The 24,148-nt window shown below is 53.3% G+C and overlaps 1 long non-coding RNA gene across 9 annotated transcripts in view; it reads right to left on the bottom strand.

The window, feature by feature from the left end:
- The window catches only part of LOC146870524 (uncharacterized), a 169,164-nt gene that overhangs the window by 141,337 nt on the left and 3,679 nt on the right, over nucleotides 1-24,148 (bottom strand). For 7 of the 9 annotated variants that reach the window (XR_014978305.1, XR_014978304.1, XR_014978307.1 and 4 more), the window contains 4 exons: nucleotides 23,444-23,623; nucleotides 13,364-13,426; nucleotides 13,113-13,226; nucleotides 12,369-12,548 (listed from right to left, as the gene is read on the bottom strand). The exons of 1 other annotated variant lie outside the window; for it this stretch is intronic. This is a non-coding gene — a long non-coding RNA (uncharacterized LOC146870524). The remainder of the gene's footprint in view (nucleotides 1-12,368; nucleotides 12,549-13,112; nucleotides 13,227-13,363; nucleotides 13,427-23,443; nucleotides 23,624-24,148) is intronic. One more of the 9 variants, XR_014978308.1, reaches the window with a different exon arrangement.

Raw genomic sequence — 24,148 nt, 5'->3', positions numbered from 1 at the left:
ACCCTCCCATAGGTGGGTCCCTAGAGTATGTCCAACCCCCAAACTTAGTACAAGTATGGGAACCCAGTCCTTGCGACTTTAGATTACCCTGGGCGAAACTCTGCAACATATATCCTGGATCTTCGACTTTCTATTTCGACTAGAAGACTGAAGAAATCTCCCTTGGGGTCAAGGAGTGACTCCCCTGCTTGGCAGGCACCAAAGAAGCAACTGACCGGTCTGCATCGCTGAAGCTCCCGCCGGACGCCGAAGTCTTTGCATCACCAGAGGAGGATTTCCAGACTTCCCCAAGGCTACCCTGAGTCCACAGCAAAGCTGAGGTCCGTGGCTATCGTGCGTGACTTGGAACCGTGACCCATGGACACCGTGAACTTTTGCAGCAACACTATCTTCTGGGACTTCCTTGAAGTTGTGTTTTGGGCTCCGAGTAGCCCCAGCCTTGAGCACCTCTTGCACCGAAGATTGCTGGCCTCCACTCCACGAGTGACCCGTGGGCCAGTTTAGAGTGCGACCGCTCAAGGCTCCTTCGCGATAGCTAGCCCGTTGGCTATTAGGTACCCATGAAGACAACTCCTCTTCTGCTTGGGCTTTCCTGATTGCTCCACCCGTGCCCTGACTTACCCTCGCTGGGCGAGTCCCTCAGACCTTGCTGGTCTGCACCGCAGTCCTTTCTCTGAATTCCAGTGACTTGCCGTTGCCAAGGCTTGTTGGGTCCAATCTGGTCGTTGACACCGCAGCACTCGACAGACTTTGTGGGACAGCTCGAATCCGGCTCGTGGACTTCGTCGACTCCTCCTGGACCTCGTGGCTGAAGAGTCAAAACACCCGTCAACTCACCTGAAGCACTAGACATCTGTGGGCATTGGTACATCCTGCCCTCGGTCACTGGCTAGTGACCCAGACTCTGTCCCCTCTGCTTTCAGGTTCCTTCCATCCCAGATCCAGGCTTGGATCTCTTCGGACACTTCTCCTTTTCACGGCAGCAGCAGTTCTTTGCAGGTTTCCATTGCAATCGACGACGCGACCCGACACCAAAAGACACCTATGCACCCGGTTTCCCTGGGTGAGGTAACTCGAGTACTCCAGTGCTCCCGTGGGTGCTAGCCCTAGAACTTCTTAAGTCCAAAAGGGTTTGGTCCTGACTCGATTCTAAGTGTCCCTAATCTTAAAATTTCTAACTGCGACAATGCCCATAGAAGATAACTGGAACCCGCGGTTGTGTTCACACACTGCATACAGTCCCCGTGGGTCCCCTGTGTCACTACCTTGGGTGGTTCCTTGGGGTCCCAGCGATTCTACAGGCTCTAGGCCTTGTGTCTAGTTCAGTCGTGGTTCTTATACCACTTTATTGGTGTATGGTTTGGTACACCCTAGGGCCCAAATGTGTATTTGTGCTATTACTGATGATTGCTCACTTGTAACTTAAGTACTTCGAACTCCAGTCTCCTAAAGAGACTAGAGGGAAGTGTTTTAACCTAAATACATATATTTTAAATATATACCTGGTGCGGTTGTCCTTTCATTTGATCATTCAAGAGATTATAGACTGGTAAAACAAGCTGCTTTACATTCCTTCAAGACTTAGCCTGAAGGCTGCTCTCCATAGCTACCACTAGGATAGCTTTCAATAACGGTTGTCTTTAACCTATCACCATAAGGGGTTGTTTGGACTGATACAAGGTGACCACTAGAACTAGTGGACAGCATATATCATGCCACCTTCTCACAGTCGCCGCAGCCTGCCTGTGGGGAGCGTGCTTCCCGTGCGGCCTGTCGTTTTTCCCATCTCACACCGCCACCCCCTGCCCAGCCAGCAGCAACAAGGGATCCACGCCCCGGGTCCGAGTTTTGTGTCTTCAGCCCCACACCACACCACTGTTCAGTGATGAAGCCTCCAAGGTGCACCAAGCTCTTGTTGAGTCCCGAAGGCTGCACTATTTTGTATGGACGTAGTCAGGCGTATAGTTGTCACTCCCCAGTGAGACAGCGAGCAGACCCTCGTGGCCCTGTGATATGCTGGGTTTCACGATATTGTCCCTCCGCCGATAGATTAATGCAGGTTTGGGCCCTATTGTTGCCTCAGAACCGTGTGCTAGTAGGGCCTGGAACACACCTCTCACGTGAGAACTGCGCCAGTCATCCCCATCTTCTCCGTGATCTGTGGTTATCCCTCAGCAGGTGCTTGCACTGGGGGCAGCTGGCACCCTATACCACACGAAGGCCGGGACAGTATGATGAACCTTTCGTCCTGGTAGGCGGGATCCCACCTGAGTCAGGTGGCGCAGGCGGTAATGTGCGATCTCAGGCCAGCGCGGATTAAGGGCTTTTACCACCCCCTCAGCTGCTATGTGTGCCGTACCTGGGTGAAGCCGTTTGCGCCAGGCCGATATTGTGCTTAGCTGCCCGCTCTGTTATGCTGTGGCGCTCACTGTGTGCAGCGGTGCTCTCTATCCACCTCAGGTTCCAGCAATAGCCGTGTCAGATTACACTACCGTTCTTTGCAGCTCGGGCGGTTTGCTGTGTACTCGTGGCTCCGGCCCCGCTTCATCGCCTAGGCCCCGCCAATCTCGATCATACTTAGGCAGTTACAGTACTATGGGCCTGTCGCCCCGGTAACCAGGATCTCACCCGGGTCAAGCGGTGGAGGCTGCAATGCGAGGCCCCAGGCTAGAGCGGATCAAGAGCCTTCATCACCCACGTAGCTCCGATGTGCGATTGTCCTGGACGAAGCCGCCTGCACTGGGCCGATGCGGTACCGGGCTGCCCACTGCCCAGTTCTGTGGCGCTCACCGCGTGTGGCGGCGCCTGTTGTCCGCCTCGAGATCCATCGACAGCCGTCACAGAGTGAACTGCCTTTTTCTTCAGGTCGGACGGTTCGCTGAGTACGCGGGGCCCCGGCTCCACTCCTGCACTCAGGCCTCGGCTCCACCCATCAGTCTCTGCCGGTCCCGGTCACACCCACAGCGTCGAAAATTGCCACAAGCTGTGCACGGAATGTAGCGGAGTCACCGTTGGTGTGTGAGAACAGTGCACTCACCGGATTTGTGCCAGGATTATCGGGGAAGGTAGAGATGATTGCCGGAGCTCTCTAAGGCTGCGGCCATTTTCGCTGGTCGCTAGCCACACCCCCCCAACAACACACTCTTGATGTAGCGGAAATCTCATTTTAATCGTAAGGGTGATTTATAATCACATGTGTAGAGCGCACCCGCATATAATCCTTTGTCGTCATAACGTGAAGTGTTAGAAATTTGAAATGTATTAACTCTAACGTGATGTGCTTAGGCTATTTTAAAGTAACATGGAGAACTAACGTAGAAAATGAATGAAACTAGCAGAAAACATGAGCGTGAAGAACTCGTGTTGTGACTGAAAATGCCTATTTAGTTGTGTCATTTATATGTAGGTAAATGCATTAATTTAATGTGCCTTATTTTCCTATGCAAATTCATACAAGCTCATATGCTGGTCTCTTATGTTAGCTGAAACTTGTAGACCTGAAATACAGTTCCCCGAAAGTCTCACTTTAGAATTAACAGGCTGAAATTCATGTGTGCTGTAGAATGTGTTCTGCCTCACGTTTTGTGCTGCAGGGGAAAGAAGTGTTTTACTAGTCAGGCAAGGAGAGAAGAAGTTACAACTATGTTGCTTGAGTCGATAAAGAAAGGCCGTTGTGCTTCACACAGAAGGCCTGGGAACCAAGGACAAATTGTTGCAAGAGAAAAACACGATTGTCCCATGGAAAGCTACCTTTCGGATTGTACCCAGAGCAGATGGCTTGACCCACAATTAATCTAGGGAAAGATACCTGCAATAATATGCTGTTGGGAGTAGGGAAAGTGCCAACTTCTTCTTCTGCCTTCAGAGAGAGGGCATTCTAGAGCAAGCTCTGTCTCGGTAGCTTTATGCCACATGACCCATTAACTGTGGAGAGACTTCTTAGGAATACTCCACATGCTGACACCGTTTTATTCTTTTTCTGGGGATGCTTAAGTAGGAATGTCACTTTAGTATTAGTATAGGGATAGAGTAATGCTTCTTCATCAACCCTCGAAGCAGGGAAACTTGGACTCGTGCTTTCTGGTCCTCTGCATTCTGTTTCTTGAACTAATTGTTTTGTTTATGCTACATCATCTCAAATGGATACTCAGATTTGGCTTTATGCTAATTCTGATGTACTTTTACAGTCTAGTCTTGAGGTGTCTTTATGTTCAATTATTTCCTGTTTTGTAATAAATTAACTAACTTTATGTAGTTGTCTGTGGTTACTATGTGTCCAAATGAGTCCTTGTTTAATTGATTGGCAATCATATGGACTTTTCTTACCTCTACACTGTTAAGCTGCTAGGACAATCCCGACCGTTTCACTCTCAAATCAATTAATAATACTTCTTTGTCAGATTTCTCTTTAATAGTGCTAAGGGTAATGTGGGTAATGTGAAAAGTAATTTTATCTGAAACTTAGTTTTTAGCATTTTTTTGTGAGCATTGCATTTGGAGTGTGTGTTATGATTTGCATGGTTATCATGCGAGTTATTGATAAACATAGCTTGACAATTTCATTGGTTTTTGATTTACTTGATAACTGTACTTTAACTGTGTTTCTTCAAAATGATTTGTGGAAGACAGGACCTCTCTCTTAGCGAGGCTTGAAGTTACATTTGCTTTTGGAGCCAGGCAGCTCATGAGAATTGTTCACTATTTTTTAATTAGCCCTTCAAATGCATCAGTTTCGGTATCAAATCTAGTTTCTGTGCACTATTTGGGTGTTCAAATGTATCTGCCCAGGCAGTACTTAGCTCCCAATATGCAATCCAGATGGTAAAGTGATTTTGTATCAGCATCCTTCTGTCAAAGCGCAGTTCCCCTTTTGAATGCTAAGGTTTCAAGGTGCACACTCCATCATGAGTTCGAAGGGTGTGGTAGAAAAAATATTAAGTAGCAATGCTAAGGCCCTGTGGGCTCCTTTTAGAAACCCTGCTGAGCTAGGGAGGAATCAATCATGCCAGATCAATGCCCTTGGAAGGCTAGTAGGCCTAAGTAGAGACATGACAAGCTTACAGCAGTGTTCCACGTGGCATCAGCATCTGTGAATAGCATGTAGGTAAAGGGCCCTCAAAACAGAAGCAAAAATATCCAGGCATTTACAAGTTGCGGAGATCTGATAGATAACTAGAGTCAATCACCTGTCAGAATTATTCCTGTATGTAGCTGGTACTAATGAGGCACAATCAGTTTTATGTTGAACCTGTGAATTTGAAATAGGCCAGGTTGGGTCAGAGGTGGTTTCATGTCAGATTGATGACTCCTAAAGGTTGTTCAACAGTTGCATCTTCCACAATTGAAGGTCTATACAGCTGTGGTTAGGTCAGTGGTGTATATCTAGAGCATAGCCTTGTTAATATTGAGAAAGTCGATGTAAATATGATAACTAAACATCAGGGGCGTGGCTAAGATGGCCACCACGACGGATGTGTCGCGCTGAGGCTCCGTGACTGGGCTTTCATCTCGCCCGGTTTCGATGAGCCTAGCTGGTTCTGGCCCTCACATGGCGGTTCCTGGCGGCGCGGGGCGCCCGGTGCCCACGTTCCAAATGCAGCTTTGGCCCCGCGGGGACTCGCAACTCCCCGCCCTGGCTGTTGACCCGGAGCATTCCATGCGGCGCCGCCTCCTGCGTCCGGGCATAGCGGAGGGGACATGGACAGTGTGGGCGCATCGGAGGAAGTAATCCCGGACCTCCGACCCTGAGGGAGCTGCCTGGGCATTCCGGTGGACGGCCGGGACAGAGGCGTGGCTGCTCACTGGTGCCGGCACCCTCCTGCGGCTTCACCTGGCGTGCGGCGGAGGCCCCCTCCCTGCTTGGGGCCCACCGAAGGCACAACGCGGCCCGCATGAGACAGTGGCAATCGGGGGGCGCGCATTGTTGAGGAGCGCCGCCTCCGCCTGAATCGGCCGCAGGGGACACGTCTACTATCGGCCTGGGAGGCCGGGCAGCGCACTCTTGGAGGCCCTGAACTGTTGCCGGCTGCTCCGGAAGCTGGTGCATTGCTGGACCCCGGGCGGCCACTAGAGCAGAGGTGAGCCCGCGCGACGGTGAGGGGGACTTGATGAAACGCTATGTATATGCCTCGCAGGTGCTGCTGTCACTCACGGCAATGAGGTGTCCTGCCTGACTCCAAGATGGCGGCCCATCGCGCTTTTGCCTAGCAGTCAGCACAGGAGAGCGGTGGGCCTTTGTGGATGGGGTGACGATTGCTGAGGCCCAGAGGCTTTACCCTGGCACTTGACTTCACTGTAGCGGCCCGCATGGACTTTCCAGGTGCTGAGGGAGGCCGTGGAGGACTAGTGGTGCACTGACCCTGATCTTGCCTCTGGCTGCCGCGTGCTGGAACGGGGCGGCCTCACAGCTGAGATATCACCGGTCCGGGTGGGAGGACTAGCCCTGGGGCCCCCCGGGGACGAAGAAAGGGACGGGGCCCCCACCAGCAGGAGAGGCCGCTGGTATCCCTGCGGCTACGTAACGCCGGCAGATTCTATCACCGGAGCAACCACACAGTTTGCCACACCCCCGCCTGCCCAACAGGCGACACTCACCTGCTGGGGCACCTGATGCCCATGGTTGACTCTTGGACACTTGCATAAGAGTACTGCGCAGCAACGGAACACAGTGCCGGGGGGCCCTTCATCGGCTAAGACTGCGCCTCGCCCTGTTAAAGAGTCCTCTTCACGTTCGCAGGGCCCCCAGCGGACGGTATGGGCAAATCCAGGGTGGCGACGCCGGCCCCCGGGGCTGCGTCGGAGGCTTCGGCCAGCCAATCCAGTGGTGCTTCCAAAGCCACTGGATCGTAGGGGGATACCTCTCTATCGGCCAAGCTCGACAAGGTGCTGGCGGCGATAGAGCAGTCGCGGCTGTCCCTGGAACACCAGCTGGGCACCCTCACCACGGACGTCAGCCTCCTCCGCGATGATCATCGTAAGTTATCGGATAAAGTTTCAGACAACGCGAGAGCGGTCGCCGACATCCAACCTATGGTGCAGACACACAAGGACTCGATGCTTACCCTGATGGGTCGCATGACCACCATGGAAGAACGCATCGATGACCTGGAAGGGCGGTCATGACGCTGCAACATCCGCGTCCTTGGCCTGCCGGAGGGAATTGAACGATCTGATGCAGTGGAGTATATGGAGACCTGGACTAAATCATTCACCCCCAGTGATGACCGCTCAGCGTACTTCTCCATCGAAAGGGCGCACCGAGTTCCAGCGCGTCGCCCCTAGCCGGGAGCCCCGCCGCGTCCAATGCTGGCCAAATTTCTACACTTCAGAGACCGTGATGCGGTGCTTCGGGTGGCCCGGCAGTCGGGACCGCTCCGAGTCGAGAACAAAATCATCATGCTCTTCCCCGACTTCTCCCGAGTGGTCCAGCGCCAAAGGGCGTCCTTTTTGGAGGTGAAACGATGCCTACGGGCGGAGAAAATACAGTACTCCCTGCTTTTCCCGGCCCGTCTTACAATCATACACGATGGCGTTACTCACTTCTTTACAACCCCAGAGGAGGCGCATGACTGGGCGGACCAGAACTGTACCGCGGGCCACCGAGCGGAGCGCACACAGGAACAACGCGTGAGAGTAACGGGCCCCAGAAGACAACGCTCGCGGAGGCGCAACCGTCCAGGTGCCCCCGCATCGCTTCCACATACCCTGGGGTCCCCGGACCTGGAGCAGATAGTTCAGGAGAGGCGCCAGGCCCTGAAGGCGGCAGCGGGCCTTTGTCCCGCCTCTCCAGCAACAGACCTTGAACGTGCCCCCCATATATTTACGTCAGAGGAGGAGGGGGACAGCGAGGCGACGCAGTCCGGGGTGGACTCAGTGGCTCTACACTCGGTCACCCCGCGAACTGCGGACGACCTGATATGACTGGACCCTTGCAACATGTTGAGCATTTATGGAGGGGAGATGCCCTCAATGTACTGATACTGATTGCTCCCGCGCTGCACGCGTCCCCTCGCAACCTCTGGGCCTACTATCCCCAGATGCAAATAGGCAGACCAGCAGCTAGTCACAGATAGCGCGCATAGCCCACATGTTGAGACCCCTAGCAGACACGGGCCGACACCCCTATATTATGTTGATGCTCCCGCACCAATTGAGAGTTAGTTTGGACGTATCGCCTATGAAGATAGGTCCCCCGCGTTGGGGCAAGTTATTTTCGCCTCACCCCAGTTTTCCCTTCCCCCTGCACACGAATCTTCTGCACTGTGTCCTAGTCCACAAGTCGCTGAGCAGCTGCACTGACCTCTTAGTGGCGCGGGCATGGGGAGAATGGGTCAGAGCTTGGTACTTCCGGGGAGCCCGCTGACCCATCCTGCGCTATACGCTGTACGCGTGCACCGATGGCACACACTGGTAGAACCACAATTCTTACACTGAATGTGCGCGGCATGCATACTGCGCGCAAGAGATACTCCATATATGCATACATCAAGCGCCACCAAGCACAAATTGCGTTTCTGCAGGAGACGCACCTTACAGCAGGCGAGGTGGCGAAATTGCGCAGGCGATGGAGGGGAACCATATGCGCCACAACTTATTCGGCCTTTGCCCGGGGCACCCCCATATGGGTACGTCCCGGGGTTCCATTTCAGGAACAGTCTCACATAATTGATCCAGCTGGCCAATACGTTTTATTACTAGGCCGGTTGGATGGTCAGGCAGTACTACTGGGAAGCATCTATGGGACCAACGCCGACCAAAATAAATTTTGGGACATGCTGTCCACTCCCTTAAGCACATACACACAAGTACCCTGGATCTTGGGTGGGGATTATAACATGCAAAACATATCACTGGACAGGTCCCATCTTCCCCATCCGACAACCCCATTGTAGTGCAGGCAAAGCGGTTTGCAACATGGGCGCAACACTGGTCCCTTGCGGATGCTTGACGAACCCGGAATCCTACCACCAGACTCTACTCGTTCCACTCAAGACCTCATGACCTTAGGGTGCGCCTGGACTGTTTCCTTTGCTCCCCTACCATCCTACCTATCATCTCAGACACGGACTATTAGGTAGAACCATATCAGATCATGACGCCCACACAATAACGATCCGATGGCGCCCGCCACACCCTCATGTCCCTAACTGGTGCCTCCCTAGGGATAGTCTTGACGACCCGGTTTTTAAGCAAACTCTAGCGGACCACATCCGCCATTAATTCCAGGAGAACACAGGCACGGCCACTACACGTGCGCAGGTGGAGAACACAGGCACGGCCACTACATGTGCACAGGAGTGGGATGCCTTCAAGGTAGTAATGCGTGGTACCTGCATTCGCCACATCACGGGAGTCCGACGGGTTCTGGAGCGGGACATCCAGAAGGCGGAACAAGCGTTAGCCGAGCTTACCAAAGAGACCAACCCGGCTAACGCCACGCCGGCTCAGATAGCTAGCGCCGAGACTGCCTACGCGGAGGCGCTGGCAAGTATGCACCGATATAATTTCGCGGAGTATGCAGCTCGGGTCCATAAAGAGGGCGACCGGGCGGGCACGTTATTAGCATGGCTTGTTAAGCAGGATTCGACCCTTCCGCCCATCACGGCCATTCGTAATGCTCAAGGCACTCTCTTATACTCGCAGGATCTGATTCTCAAAGCCTTTCAGGAGCATTACACGCTATTATATGCCAGCCCCCTCCCCCCCGGTATCGGACAACATCCTTTCCGATTTTCTAGATCGCTTCCAGCTACCCCACAGAGATCTTGACACACGCCAAGACCTCGACGGGCCTATCAAGGCGACCGAAATTAGGCACGCAATGAAGGCGCTAGCTACCCACCGCTAGAATTTTATCACGCCTTCGCGTCCCAATTAGTCCCCCAGCTGGAGTCACAATTCCAGGCAGCCCTAGACGAGGGGGCTTTACCCCAATCCATGTGCGAATCAGTCATAGTGTCCCTTCTCAAGCCGGATACGGACACTCACCAACTGGGTTTCCTATCGACCCATAGCCTTATTGCCAGCAGACTATAACATTTACGGGAAAATCCTGGCGGATAGGTACGCTACGGTCCTTCCGCAGCTAATCCACCCGTATCAGAACGGATTCGTCCCAGGCAGGCATACCTCTTATAACATCCGGCGGCTGTTCCACGTCCAGGACCAGATACGGGATCGGTTCCCCCGGGCAGCGTGTCTGGTGCTGGACCTCGAAAAAGCGTTTGACACTCTCTCGTGGGCCTACCTGTTTCGGGTCCTGCAACGCATGGGCATAGGACCCAGGCTACAAGCCTACACTCAGCTCAGCTACTCCACGCCCAGCTCCAGAGCGCGACTAGGCTCCCTCATTTCGGCCTCCTTTCCAGTCCGTCGTGGCACCAGACAAGGATGTCCACTCTCCCCCTTACTTTTCGCGATGGAGCCCTTGGCGACTCTCCTCCGCGCCACAGGTGAGGAGTGGGGTATCCCAATAGGCGATTCCACCCACTCAGTATCGGTATATGCTGACGACATGCTCTTATATATGTCTGGGATATTACAGCCGATTTAACTCCTATACTGCGTATCCTACAAGACTTTGCGGAAGTGGCGGGACTCAAAGTCAACTGTCCCAAATCCACTGTCTATCCCCTGGTGCAGGCTATGCCCCACTGTCAAATACAAATGGGTAACGTGGACATCTCGTGGAGCCCCCAAGCGGTTCGCTACCTAGGAGTTAGACTATACCATACACCGCAGGATATATACGAGGGCATTCGATCCTCTGTCCACTTTTGGAAAGACCTTCCACTGGCGGTCACGGGGAAGATAGCGGTCGCAAAAATGATCCTTGTTCCGCGCCTGCTATATCTCTTCTCCAATCTCCCGGTAGTCCCCCCACGATCCCTATTTCATGAGCTCGACGCCCTGCTGGGGACCCTCATCTGGGGCTCTGGCCGCCGGCGTATTGCTCTGGCAAAACTGCAGCTGCCCCTTGACCAAGGTGGGCTAGCGGCCCCATCATTTGAGGCGTATTTCTTGGCAGCCCAGCTGCAGTGGGTGTCTCGCTGGACGGTGGGTCGGGAGCAGAGGGAACTGATCACTGCGACAGGGCACATTCAAACCCCTACTATTCACCGTATGTTGTTACCAGGGGCAACGCCGCTGCTGACTAAGCCCCTCCAAGTGATGACTACGCGTGCCTGTCTGGCACGTATTCATCGTATGAATCGGGCTGCGCCCCTGTACTCCCCACTTCTGCCACTGATAGGGTTCCCCAAGGGCCGGGTAAATTACATAGAGAGATTGCTGCAAATATGGGCGGATCACGCCGTGACGGAGGTGGGGGCGTTGTTTTTTGAGGGACAATTGCAGACTTTTGAACCACTTGTCGACGACTTCGAACTTCCCAGGGGACAGTTCCTACTGTATAGACAACTCCTAACAGACTGCCGCAAGCAGTGGCGCGCGATTGACACGGACCCCCCACGCATCCGGTAATCCATGCGATCCTGCAGATGGGGCCAGGGCGCCACTTAGTCACCTGGATCTATAAACCCATACGGACTCTAAAACAACCCACACTTGCACCCCTCAGAGAACACTGGGAAACCAACTTTCGCAGACCACTACATGACAGGGAATGGACCAGGGCCCTTGAGCATACCAAGAAGGTATCTCGCAATAACCGCTGTAAGAATATACAATTGCACATCCTGCATAGGGCATACCTCACTCCCGAAAAATTTCAGAAGTATTTCCCTGACAGCTCGTTTGCTTGCCCCAGGTGCCTGGAGCCCACTGTCTCTTTCATACACATGTTCTGGGATTGTCCGACGCTTTACAGTTACTGGCACGCGATCCACACTGCCCTTCGCACGGTCACGGGGCTACAGGACCTATATACATGGGAGGCTAGCGCCCTGGGCATCCACAAGCGACACAAGCACATGAAAGTAGAGAGGAGGTTTACTTCCTTGGTGCTCCTCCTGGCCAAACGGTGCATCACCATGCACTGGAAGACACCGGAGGGGCCTCCCCTAGCGGCATGGGTGGGCGCAGTAAAAAAGTGGGGTAAGGCAGAGGAAGATCTACTCCGAGCGGAGGAAGCCCAGGGACTTCGCAAACACCCGATTACCCTGCCCTGGGCCATGCTACTGCATTCCTTCGCGCAGGAAACGATAACGGTGGCGGGACCACGAACGATTGGTTCCCCCGGGGCCCCCATGGCCCATGAGTCCACCCAGGGAGATGTACAGGGGGTCCAGATGCCCAGCGGGTCGCAATTGCAGACCGCAACTGTTGCTTCATCACGCCCTCGTACGGGCAGTGATCAGCGCTCCCGCCTCCCTCTTCCCCCTCGCACCCGCGTAACCTCAACAACATACCTTGCAATGGTATAGCTCTCAGGCGCAAGATTAGTAGTGGTCATCCTCTGTGAGTATGTGGGTATTCTTCTTTATTATTTTCGTTATTGCAGATGTTTTGAACAGTAGATCTCATGGAAGATTGTAGCCAACACGCGTTTCGTCAAAAAGGGCGGAAAGCCCAAACAGACTTCCTCAGGGCTACAAAATAATGAAGAAATACTAGTCATACAGTAATATTACATTTATGAATAAAAAGACATACAAAAAAGAGCACCTAAAAACAAACTAGCTAAAACAAAAGACCGCAACAAATAACAACCCAGAAAAAAGAGTGATACAGGAATTCCAAAAGTTATTAACTAAAAGTAAGGTAGAATGGAAAGTTCAATCTTGTGATACTAAGAATGTTAGGGTGAATGTAGACACCCTCCACCTGGAGAAAAGATAAGTAAAGGACAAAAATGAAGAAAATCCGAAGAGATGTTATTTGTGATAATAAGACCGGACTGAAATAAGTGTAAGAAACCAATAAGAAGGGAAGAAATTAAGACGTAATGTTGAGTGACATAAGAAAAAGCTAATATCAAGGTGAGCCCTTATGACCCGCATCTTAAAAGCAATGGGAGAGCTGCGACTATCAAGTTACGCACTATACATTACACTGATAGTCACTTGAAAACAAAAAGCTCAATCAGTCACGTTAAAATTATATCAGCAGATAAAAAGACGTATTTTAATAAAAGACACGAAGGTAGCACTCACCAATAGCAATATAATGAAACTGGTGATATGTAAATCAGGTTATTAGAATCTGGAGCAATAGTCAGATAAGTCAATCAGGATATCTTCATAAATGGCAATCATGTAAAAAGTGGTCTGTGACATAAGAAAAAAAGTTATATAAATTTAGAGTCTGTATCCAAAGGTCTTGAGTCTTAGCCCGAAATATCCAAGCCAAACACAAAGTTTACAAGACTAAGGTCTCATTAATTATACTAAAAACAATAAGGTACCTCTAGTACGAATCCAAGAATATGTCACTGCCAGAATATAAATTCAGCAAGGTAATAGGAGTTCTGTAACAAAAAGAATAAGTAACGAGTCAACAGAATCCCAGCCAAAATGAAGTCATACGATAGAGTTCCTGTCAAAAGGGCTCAGGTGCTTTCTTATGTGGTCTATAAGACAAGCATTTACAATGCAATGGTCTCGGCATTGTTTTTTTTTTTTAAATTCTTTTTATTTGCAGTTTTCAAAAACAAACTTAAAACAACATCACTCACTATTGTGTACATATGACAAGCAATGACGATACGCCTCCACATCGAGCAGCTCATCACAATTTGGGTACCATCACACGTACTCAGTGCTACATTATCAAGTGCGTGGCATACAGGAGCCGATCGACCCATCCCGCCCGCATGCGGCATCATAAACCAGTTCAGCACCCAAAATAGTCCCCCCGAGAAGTACGGTCATCTCCATCTTGCGTCCGCCTTAGGGAATAGTATCGAGTCACAGCGCCTGCAGTGTAGCTTGCTCCAACCATTGTGTGAAAGGCCCCCAAATGTCCTTAGGTCGTGAACGCAGCGGCATAAGCTCCCAGTACAGGGCAAGTTGTGTCTGACAATAGACTGCGCTCGTGACCCACGCACGAATGCTAGGTGACGTAGCAACTCCCCAGTGCATCGCAACTTGTCTTCTAGCTAATAACAATAGCATCGCTGGCAGCTTGCGGTGCTTGGGCTTAATCATGTGCAAAATACCAAGCAGCGCAGCCTGCGGGGTGCACGGGATCTGTAGGCCAGTGAGTTCGCATATAATCTCTACTACCCTTTCCCAGAATGACGACAATGTAGGGCAGTGCCATGCCATATGCAAAAAGGTGGCGCCATGAGTGTAGCAGCGCCAACATTCATCCGTGTCTCTTAAACCCATTTGGTGCAGTCGACTAGGGGTACGGTAGGTCATGTGTATATATTTGAAGTGGATCAGGCGCAGCCTGTAGTTGGGGGACAAAATCTCAAGATTCTTACAGCACAAGTCCCAATGTTGTTCCGAAATATCCATACCCAACTCCGCCTCCCACAAGCCCCGCGCCGCAGGAAGAACCACGGGATGGCAAGTCTGCATTTGCACATACAAGCGGGATATAAGTTTGCGCCCGGACTCCACAGCTAGTACATTTTCCAAGGCAAGCAGGGCCGGCGGCGGCGCCGGGAACGCAGGAGACAGCCGCCGGCACGAGTGACGGAGCTGATAGTAAAGAAGCGTGTCCAGCATCGTCGGAGCCTCTGCATTACACATCTGCTCCGTAGTTAGGAAGGTGTCTCCCGGAAACAAATCGCCCCCAGTGCGGAGACCCAGCTCTTCAGCGCGCTCCCCGGTCTGCATGCTGCGCAGCGGCGGCCACATCGGATTCCCGCGCAGGGGCACAGAAGGTGAATAAAGAAGGTCAAGTCCGGCCCTCCGCCGCAGCCCATCCCATGCCCACCTGAGTGCGTGTACCGGGTCTATGTCCGCGCATCTCCGGGTGTGTGGCACGTAAAGTGCCACATTCAGCGGCAGCGGTGCTACTCTGTCCGTCTCTATCGCCACATGTGGTTGAAACGGTGTGGGATGCGCCCAGTAATGCAGGAATTGAGCCTGTGCACAGTAAGCATATAAGGAGAAGTCCGGCGCTGCCAAGCCTCCCTGTCGCTGTGGGAGAGTCAGGGTCTCCCATGCCACCCTCGGTTGCTTACCCCCCCAGGCAAGCTCCACCATCTGCGAGCGTAGCCGCCGCAAAAAATGTGCAGTCAGGGGTAGAGGAATATTCCCAAACAGGTAGAGGAGTTTGGGCAGGATCACCATTTTGGCCACCGCAATTCTGCCAGCCAGCGAAAGGGGCAAGTGCTTCCAGCGGTCGACCCTCTCCTCCACCCAATTCATCACCCGTCCATAATTCTCCGTCCATATTTGCTGTTTATCCGTGCTAATCCAAATCCCCAAGTATCGCACCGGGCCAGTGGCCCATTTCAGCGGGCAATCTGGAGTAAAGCGGGGAGTCCCGGACGTCAGGGGCATAATTACCGACTTCTCCCAATTTATATTCACCCCCGATAGTTGACCATAATGCATCAGTTCTCCTGTCAGAGGGGAGAGGTTCGTCTGAGGATCAGTGACATATAACGTGATATCATCAGCATATAGTGAGATCGTCAGTGCCCTCGACGAGAACCCAATGCCTCTAGCCGCGTGATGCTGCCTCATGCGAGCAGCCAGAGGCTCCACGGCGATGGCAAAGAGCAGAGGCGATAGGGGACATCCCTGCCTGGTACCCCTCTGAATCGCAAAGGGTGCCGAGACGAGCCCGTTAACTCTCACCCTGGCAGTGATGCCAGTATAAAGCAGCCTAATGTAGCTAATGAAGGCTGCACTCACACCCATGCGCTGCAGCAGCGGAAACAGGAACCCCCATTCCAGGGAGTCGAACGCTTTGGTGGCGTCCAATAGCACCGCCGCAGCCTTAACATGTGGGGCCAAATAGTGTAGTACCCCAAAGAGGGTACGGAGGTTGTGAGAGGTCGATCTGCCCGGCACAAAGCCAGACTGGTCCGGACGGATCATGATGGGCAGCACCGGCTGTAGCCGAGTGGCCAGCATTTTCGCAAAAATCTTTGCGTCAGTGTTAATTAATGACAGTGGCCGGTAGGAGTCGCATTGTTGGCTATCCTTGTCTGGTTTCAGGAGGATGACGATGACAGCCTCTCTAAGCGACCCAGGGAGCACACCTGACTCGAACGCCTCCGCATACATCGCCAACAGCCGGGGGACCAGGAGATCTGCGTACTCCTTGTAGAACTGCGCCGGCAGTCCATCCGGGCCCGGCGCTTTTCCGGCCGCCAACGAGCCTATGGCCTCCCGCACATCATCAGCCTCAAAAGGCCGATCGAAATAGCCTTGTTGGTGCGCATTGAACCAGATAAGCTGTACAGTATCCAAATATTCAGCAAGCTCCACCGGCGTGCGGGCCACCCGCGACCTGTAGAGGTCTTTGTAGAAGGTCCGAAACGTATCCAGGATTTCAGGGGGAGTGCATACAGTGTCCCCTCCCTGTGTCATCACTGAGGATATGAAGGGAGATGGTCTTTGAGCGCGCAGGAGCAGGGCGAGCGTTCTACCCGGGCGGTCCCCCTCACCATATCTACGGGCCACAGCATGCTTAGTCAGGAACTTAAGTTCCCTGTCAGCCTCCTCCTGATATTCAGTGAGCGTTGTGCGAGTTTCGGCCAAAGTGGCCGTCGAGGGGTCCGAGCAGTATTGCACCTCTAAGGAATGTAGGCGATCCTCTAATCTGCCTAGCGAACACCTGATAGTCTTTAGGACCCTGGCCTGCCCCGCTATGCAGTGGCCTCTTATCACCACTTTAAAGGCGTCCCACAACGTGCCTAGAGAAGCGACAGATCCCTCATTCAGTTCAAAATAGTCAAGTATTTGCTGATGAATCTCTTCCCGAAACACCTGATCTGTCAGGGCAAGTGGTGGTAGCCGCCACGTGAAGGGCGTGATGTATGGTTTGGGGACAGTCAGAGTTAGTTCGACAGGAGAATGATCAGAGAGGGTACGTGCCCCGTGAGTGACTGCGGAGACCCATGCATGCACCTGCGGGGTTAAGAGCCAGTAGTCCAAGCGGGACCAGGCACCTCTGTGCGGGGTAAAGCAGGTGCCTTCCCGAACCGCGGGGTGCAGCACGCGCCATGTGTCTAATAGAGTGTAATCCGTCATTAGGCCCCGGATGATGCCAGCCGCTAGCGGATGATGTGTGCGTGCCACCCCCTCCCTATCCAGCTCCAGTGAAAGTACAGCATTGAAATCACCACCCCACAAGCAAGCACCCCCACCCAGGGATTGCGCCAGGTGCCAGACATTCCGGAAAAAAACAGGGTCATCAGAGTTGGGGCCATACACATTAATCAAAGTGATCGGCATATGAAAGAGCTGTCCGAGTAATATGATGTATCGCCCATCCGAATCAGCTTGCACTTTGAACGTCTGCCAGGGAAGGCCTTTACGGATAAGAATGGCCACTCCACGGGAGTAGTTGGAGCAACCCGATGTGTGTACCTCTCCCCATCGTGCATGTCTGAGCTTGTCCCCGGAGGCACGGGTCAAGTGGGTTTCCTGTAGGAAACATATATCGATTTGGTGTCGCGTCAAATGTGCATGGGTCAAGCGTATTTTGCGGTGATCGTTAAGACCACGGATATTCCAGGTAAGGCAGCGCAGTGCGGTCAGGGCGGCCTGTGCGTGCATTTCTCATGGAAGCGTGTGGTCACCGAGGGACCCAGAGGAAGGGCCCACCCGCAGGTATCCCGCCCTCCCGTCTTGTGAGTCTGCAACCACAGTAAGTCTGCCCGTGTCTGGACTGCATCGTCATGTAGTGGTGTAGCCAGAAAGTGTAGTGATGTAGAACCAACCAACAATAACCCCATCCCCCCCCACCCACTCCAACCCCCCAATCAGGTTGAGATAGCATCCCCCCCCCACCACCCCCCCCAACTGGAATTGTCTTTCAATAGTATCTCGGGAATCATCCCACAGGGGCGTGGGGTCACCGGCTCACTCCCCAGTCTATCAACGACCGGGTGGCCGGACATTTCCGCCTAGCATTGAAATCAGTATCTCAAGGTACAGCCTGGAAGTCCCTGCATGCTTCTCATCACAGGTTTCCGCACGGTACTAGTAGCGTTAATCGTGCATGAACAGCCCAGTCTCAGGGGCGGGCCCATCACCCTCTGCAGGTCTCAGGAACACCCAGCGTTGGGCAGAGGGCGCGTGTGCCTTTGTATCATATTATTCAATGTCACTTAGCTGTCCCATCGGCGGATTCTCATGGTCATCTCTCTTCTCCCGTTGCGAACGTTCCGTCTGTCTCGCAAACTTGATCGCGTCCGCCGCCGTAGTGAATACCATGGGCTTCCCTTTATGATGGATACGCAGCTTGGCCGGGTACAGCATTGCATACTTAGTCCCAACCTTCTGGAAGATTTTCTTGGCCGGTATGAATTCGCGCCGGGCGGCCTGCACAGCCTGCGTAAAATCCGGAAACAAGGAGATAGCCATGTTTTGAAAAGTTAGTTCCCCCTTTTCACGTGCCAACCGCAGGATGGTATCTCTGTCCCGGTAATTAAGAACCCGGGCCAGGATTGGCCGCGGCGGAGCCCCCGGCACCGGCCGTGGCCCCAGCGTGCGATGTGCGCGTTCAACCAAGAACATGGCCGACAGTCCCTCTCCAAAAAGTTCACGGAACATGTCTTCAACAAATAGTTCCATATTGCCAATGTTAGTGGATTCGGCAACCCCAATAATTCGTACATTATTTCGGCGGGAGCGAGCTTCCAAATCTTCGTTGCGCCCACGTATCACCTCCAGGACCCTGTCCATGCGGAGCAACTTCTCCTGGGTGTCTCCGTGGCCTTCCTCGCAGTCCGCGATCCTCGCTTCCATCGCCGTGATACGCTCCTCATGTTTGTCGACCCTGTGCGACATGCCATCCAGCCGCTGGGCCATGGAGTCGAGTTTTCCGTCAATTTCCTTAAGGCAGCCCTTAAGGTCACGGAACATACTTTTGACATCATCGTCCGGTGTTGGGTCCAACTGTGTTTCAGGGACCACCGTCTGCGACTCCGGCACCGCATCGGTGCCGCGGGAAGGCTGTTTCTCGAAGGGGAGCTTCCTCTGCTTCGCGTCCGATTTCCCCATGGTTCTCCCCCTAGTGTCCGCCACTTATCAACAATGGCGGTGAGGGGTAACAAGCCACAAGCAGGCCACCAAGCGCAAGGTGGAATGGTAACCACACAGGCACCCCCTCCGCACGAGGAACACCGCCAAGTAGGGAAGACCAGGCCAGCATTCGTCCCATTCAGGGCGCGGGTCTGCGTTAGTCAGGGAATAATGGCGGCCTAACCGTCCACTCGCCCAGTAGGCCTCTCCAGCGCAGTGTCTCCCCGGCCTGCAGGCACACGATGGTTAGAGCAGGTCGTCGGCAGGTACCGGTAGCCGGATATCACCTTCTGCGGGCGGGGATCGGGCCCACCCAGCGGGCGCCACGGCTTACTTCTCCCAACTCCCCACTCCAGCAGGCCCATCGGCCCAGTCACCGGATCAGGGCGTAGCCACGCCGGGTAGGCCTAGTCATTCAGTCCGCCAGCTCGGCCCCCTCCAGTCACCAGTTCTCCAACAGTGGCCAGGTCTCAGCACGTCCGGAAGTCACCGCAGCCGCTCGGGCGCCAGTCGCTGGGTTCACCACGTCTCAGTTGGGTCCACGATAGCCGCCTCGTATCTGCCCGATCTCGGCCTTCGACCAGGGCCTCGCGTATGAGAAGACTCCGCCCAGCTCGGCGCCCAAAAAGCCGCTCGGCCAGCCCGGCCGAGTAGCTCCGGATCTCCGAGGCCGATTTCAACCGCAGTGGCCCCGCTAGGATCACCTGCACCAGGGCACTTCCCGCCGTGTAATTTGATGGTCAAAGAGCAAGGCAAAGGTCGGATTGTCTGACGGATTAGGTGTCCGGCCGGCAGAGCCCCGTTACACGGCGGCCATCTTGCAGCTCGGCTCGGCCACGCCCCCATGGTCTCGGCATTGTTAAAGTTAGAGCTGCAACACTGGTCCCTTGCGGATGCTTGGCGAACCCGGAATCCTACCACCAGACTCTACTCGTTCCACTCAAGACCTCATGACCTTAGGGTGCGCCTGGACTGTTTCCTTTGCTCCCCTACCATCCTACCTATCATCTCAGACACGGACTATTAGGTAGAACCATATCAGATCATGACGCCCACACAATAACGATCCGATGGCGCCCGCCACACCCTCATGTCCCTAACTGGTGCCTCCCTAGGGATAGTCTTGACGACCCGGTTTTTAAGCAAACTCTAGCGGACCACATCCGCCATTATTTCCAGGAGAACACAGGCACGGCCACTACACGTGCGCAGGTGGAGAACACAGGCACGGCCACTACATGTGCACAGGAGTGGGATGCCTTCAAGGTAGTAATGCGTGGTACCTGCATTCGCCACATCACGGGAGTCCGACGGGTTCTGGAGCGGGACATCCAGAAGGCGGAACAAGCGTTAGCCGAGCTTACCAAAGAGACCAACCCGGCTAATGCCACGCCGGCTCAGATAGCTAGCGCCGAGACTGCCTACGCGGAGGCGCTGGCAAGTATGCACCGATATAATTTCGCGGAGTATGCAGCTCGGGTCCATAAAGAGGGCGACCGGGCGGGCACGTTATTACCATGGCTTGTTAAGCAGGATTCGACCCTTCCGCCCATCACGGCCATTCGTAATGCTCAAGGCACTCTCTTATACTCGCAGGACCTGATTCTCAAAGCCTTTCAGGAGCATTACACGCTATTATATGCCAGCCCCCTCCCCCCCGGTATCGGACAACATCCTTTCCGATTTTCTAGATCGCTTCCAGCTACCCCACAGAGATCTTGACACACGCCAAGACCTCGACGGGCCTATCAAGGCGACCGAAATTAGGCACGCAATGAAGGCGCTAGCTACCCACCGCTAGAATTTTATCACGCCTTCGCGTCCCAATTAGTCCCCCAGCTGGAGTCACAATTCCAGGCAGCCCTAGACGAGGGGGCTTTACCCCAATCCATGTGCGAATCAGTCATAGTGTCCCTTCTCAAGCCGGATACGGACACTCACCAACTGGGTTTCCTATCGACCCATAGCCTTATTGCCAGCAGACTATAACATTTACGGGAAAATCCTGGCGGATAGGTACGCTACGGTCCTTCCGCAGCTAATCCACCCGTATCAGAACGGATTCGTCCCAGGCAGACATACCTCTTATAACATCCGGCGGCTGTTCCACGTCCAGGACCAGATACGGGATCGGTTCCCCCGGGCAGCGTGTCTGGTGCTGGACCTCGAAAAAGCGTTTGACACTCTCTCGTGGGCCTACCTGTTTCGGGTCCTGCAACGCATGGGCATAGGACCCAGGCTACAAGCCTACACTCAGCTCAGCTACTCCACGCCCAGCTCCAGAGCGCGACTAGGCTCCCTCATTTCGGCCTCCTTTCCAGTCCGTCGTGGCACCAGACAAGGATGTCCACTCTCCCCCTTACTTTTCGCCATGGCGATGGAGCCCTTGGCGACTCTCCTCCGCGCCACAGGTGAGGAGTGGGGTATCCCAATAGGCGATTCCACCCACTCAGTATCGGTATATGCTGACGACGTGCTCTTATATATGTCCGGGATATTACAGCCGATTTAACTCCTATACTGCGTATCCTACAAGACTTTGCGGAAGTGGCGGGACTCAAAGTCAACTGTCCCAAATCCACTGTCTATCCCCTGGTGCAGGCTATGCCCCACTGTCAAATACAAATGGGTAACGTGGACATCTCGTGGAGCCCCCAAGCGGTTCGCTACCTAGGAGTTAGACTATACCATACACCGCAGGATATATACGAGGGCATTCGATCCTCTGTCCACTTTTGGAAAGACCTTCCACTGGCGGTCACGGGGAAGATAGTGGTCGCAAAAATGATCCTTGTTCCGCGCCTGCTATATCTCTTCTCCAATCTCCCGGTAGTCCCCCCACGATCCCTATTTCATGAGCTCGACGCCCTGCTGGGGACCCTCATCTGGGGCTCTGGCCGCCGGCGTATTGCTCTGGCAAAACTGCAGCTGCCCCTTGACCAAGGTGGGCTAGCGGCCCCATCATTTGAGGCGTATTTCTTGGCAGCCCAGCTGCAGTGGGTGTCTCGCTGGACGGTGGGTCGGGAGCAGAGGGAACTGATCACTGCGACAGGGCACATTCAAACCCCTACTATTCACCGTATGTTGTTACCAGGGGCAACGCCGCTGCTGACTAAGCCCCTCCAAGTGATGACTACGCGTGCCTGTCTGGCACGTATTCATCGTATGAATCGGGCTGCGCCCCTGTACTCCCCACTTCTGCCACTGATAGGGTTCCCCAAGGGCCGGGTAAATTACATAGAGAGATTGCTGCAAATATGGGCGGATCACGCCGTGACGGAGGTGGGGGTGTTGTTTTTTGAGGGACAATTGCAGACTTTTGAACCACTTGTCGACGACTTCGAACTTCCCAGGGGACAGTTCCTACTGTATAGACAACTCCTAACAGACTGCCGCAAGCAGTGGCGCGCGATTGACACGGACCCCCCACGCATCCGGTAATCCATGCGATCCTGCAGATGGGGCCAGGGCGCCACTTAGTCACCTGGATCTATAAACCCATACGGACTCTAAAACAACCCACACTTGCACCCCTCAGAGAACACTGGGAAACCAACTTTCGCAGACCACTACATGACAGGGAATGGACCAGGGCCCTTGAGCATACCAAGAAGGTATCTCGCAATAACCGCTGTAAGAATATACAATTGCACATCCTGCATAGGGCATACCTCACTCCCGAAAAATTTCAGAAGTATTTCCCTGACAGCTCGTTTGCTTGCCCCAGGTGCCTGGAGCCCACTGTCTCTTTCATACACATGTTCTGGGATTGTCCGACGCTTTACAGTTACTGGCACGCGATCCACACTGCCCTTCGCACGGTCACGGGGCTACAGGACCTATATACATGGGAGGCTAGCGCCCTGGGCATCCACAAGCGACACAAGCACATGAAAGTAGAGAGGAGGATTACTTCCTTGGTGCTCCTCCTGGCCAAACGGTGCATCACCATGCACTGGAAGACACCGGAGGGGCCTCCCCTAGCGGCATGGGTGGGCGCAGTAAAAAAGTGGGGTAAGGCAGAGGAAGATCTACTCCGAGCGGAGGAAGCCCAGGGACTTCGCAAACACCCGATTACCCTGCCCTGGGCCATGCTACTGCATTCCTTCGCGCAGGAAACGATAACGGTGGCGGGACCACGAACGATTGGTTCCCCCGGGGCCCCCATGGCCCATGAGTCCACCCAGGGAGATGTACAGGGGGTCCAGATGCCCAGCGGGTCGCAATTGCAGACCGCAACTGTTGCTTCATCACGCCCTCGCACGGGCAGTGATCAGCGCTCCCGCCTCCCTCTTCCCCCTCGCACCCGCGTAACCTCAACAACATACCTTGCAATGGTATAGCTCTCAGGCGCAAGATTAGTAGTGGTCATCCTCTGTGAGTATGTGGGTATTCTTCTTTATTATTTTCGTTATTGCAGATGTTTTGAACAGTAGATCTCATGGAAGATTGTAGCCAACACGTGTTTCGTCAAAAAGGGCGGAAAGCCCAAACAGACTTCCTCAGGGCTACAAAATAATGAAGAAATACTAGTCATACAGTAATATTACATTTATGAATAAAAAGACATACAAAAAAGAGCACCTAAAAACAAACTAGCTAAAACAAAAGACCGCAACAAATAACAACCCAGAAAAAAGAGTGATACAGGAATTCCAAAAGTTATTAACTAAAAGTAAGGTAGAATGGAAAGTCCAATCTTGTGATACTAAGAATGTTAGGGTGAATGTAGACACCCTCCACCTGGAGAAAAGATAAGTAAAGGACAAAAATGAAGAAAATCCGAAGAGATGTTATTTGTGATAATAAGACCGGACTGAAATAAGTGTAAGAAACCAATAAGAAGGGAAGAAATTAAGACGTAATGTTGAGTGACATAAGAAAAAGCTAATATCAAGGTGAGCCCTTATGACCCGCATCTTAAAAGCAATGGGAGAGCTGCGACTATCAAGTTACGCACTATACATTACACTGATAGTCACTTGAAAACAAAAAGCTCAATCAGTCACGTTAAAATTATATCAGCAGATAAA

Source organism: Triturus cristatus, chromosome 1_1 (genome assembly GCF_964204655.1).
Source record: "Triturus cristatus chromosome 1_1, aTriCri1.1, whole genome shotgun sequence".
In the NCBI taxonomy this organism is placed as follows: Eukaryota; Metazoa; Chordata; class Amphibia; order Caudata; family Salamandridae; genus Triturus; species Triturus cristatus.
This window is presented reverse-complemented; position numbering and strand designations above follow the sequence as displayed.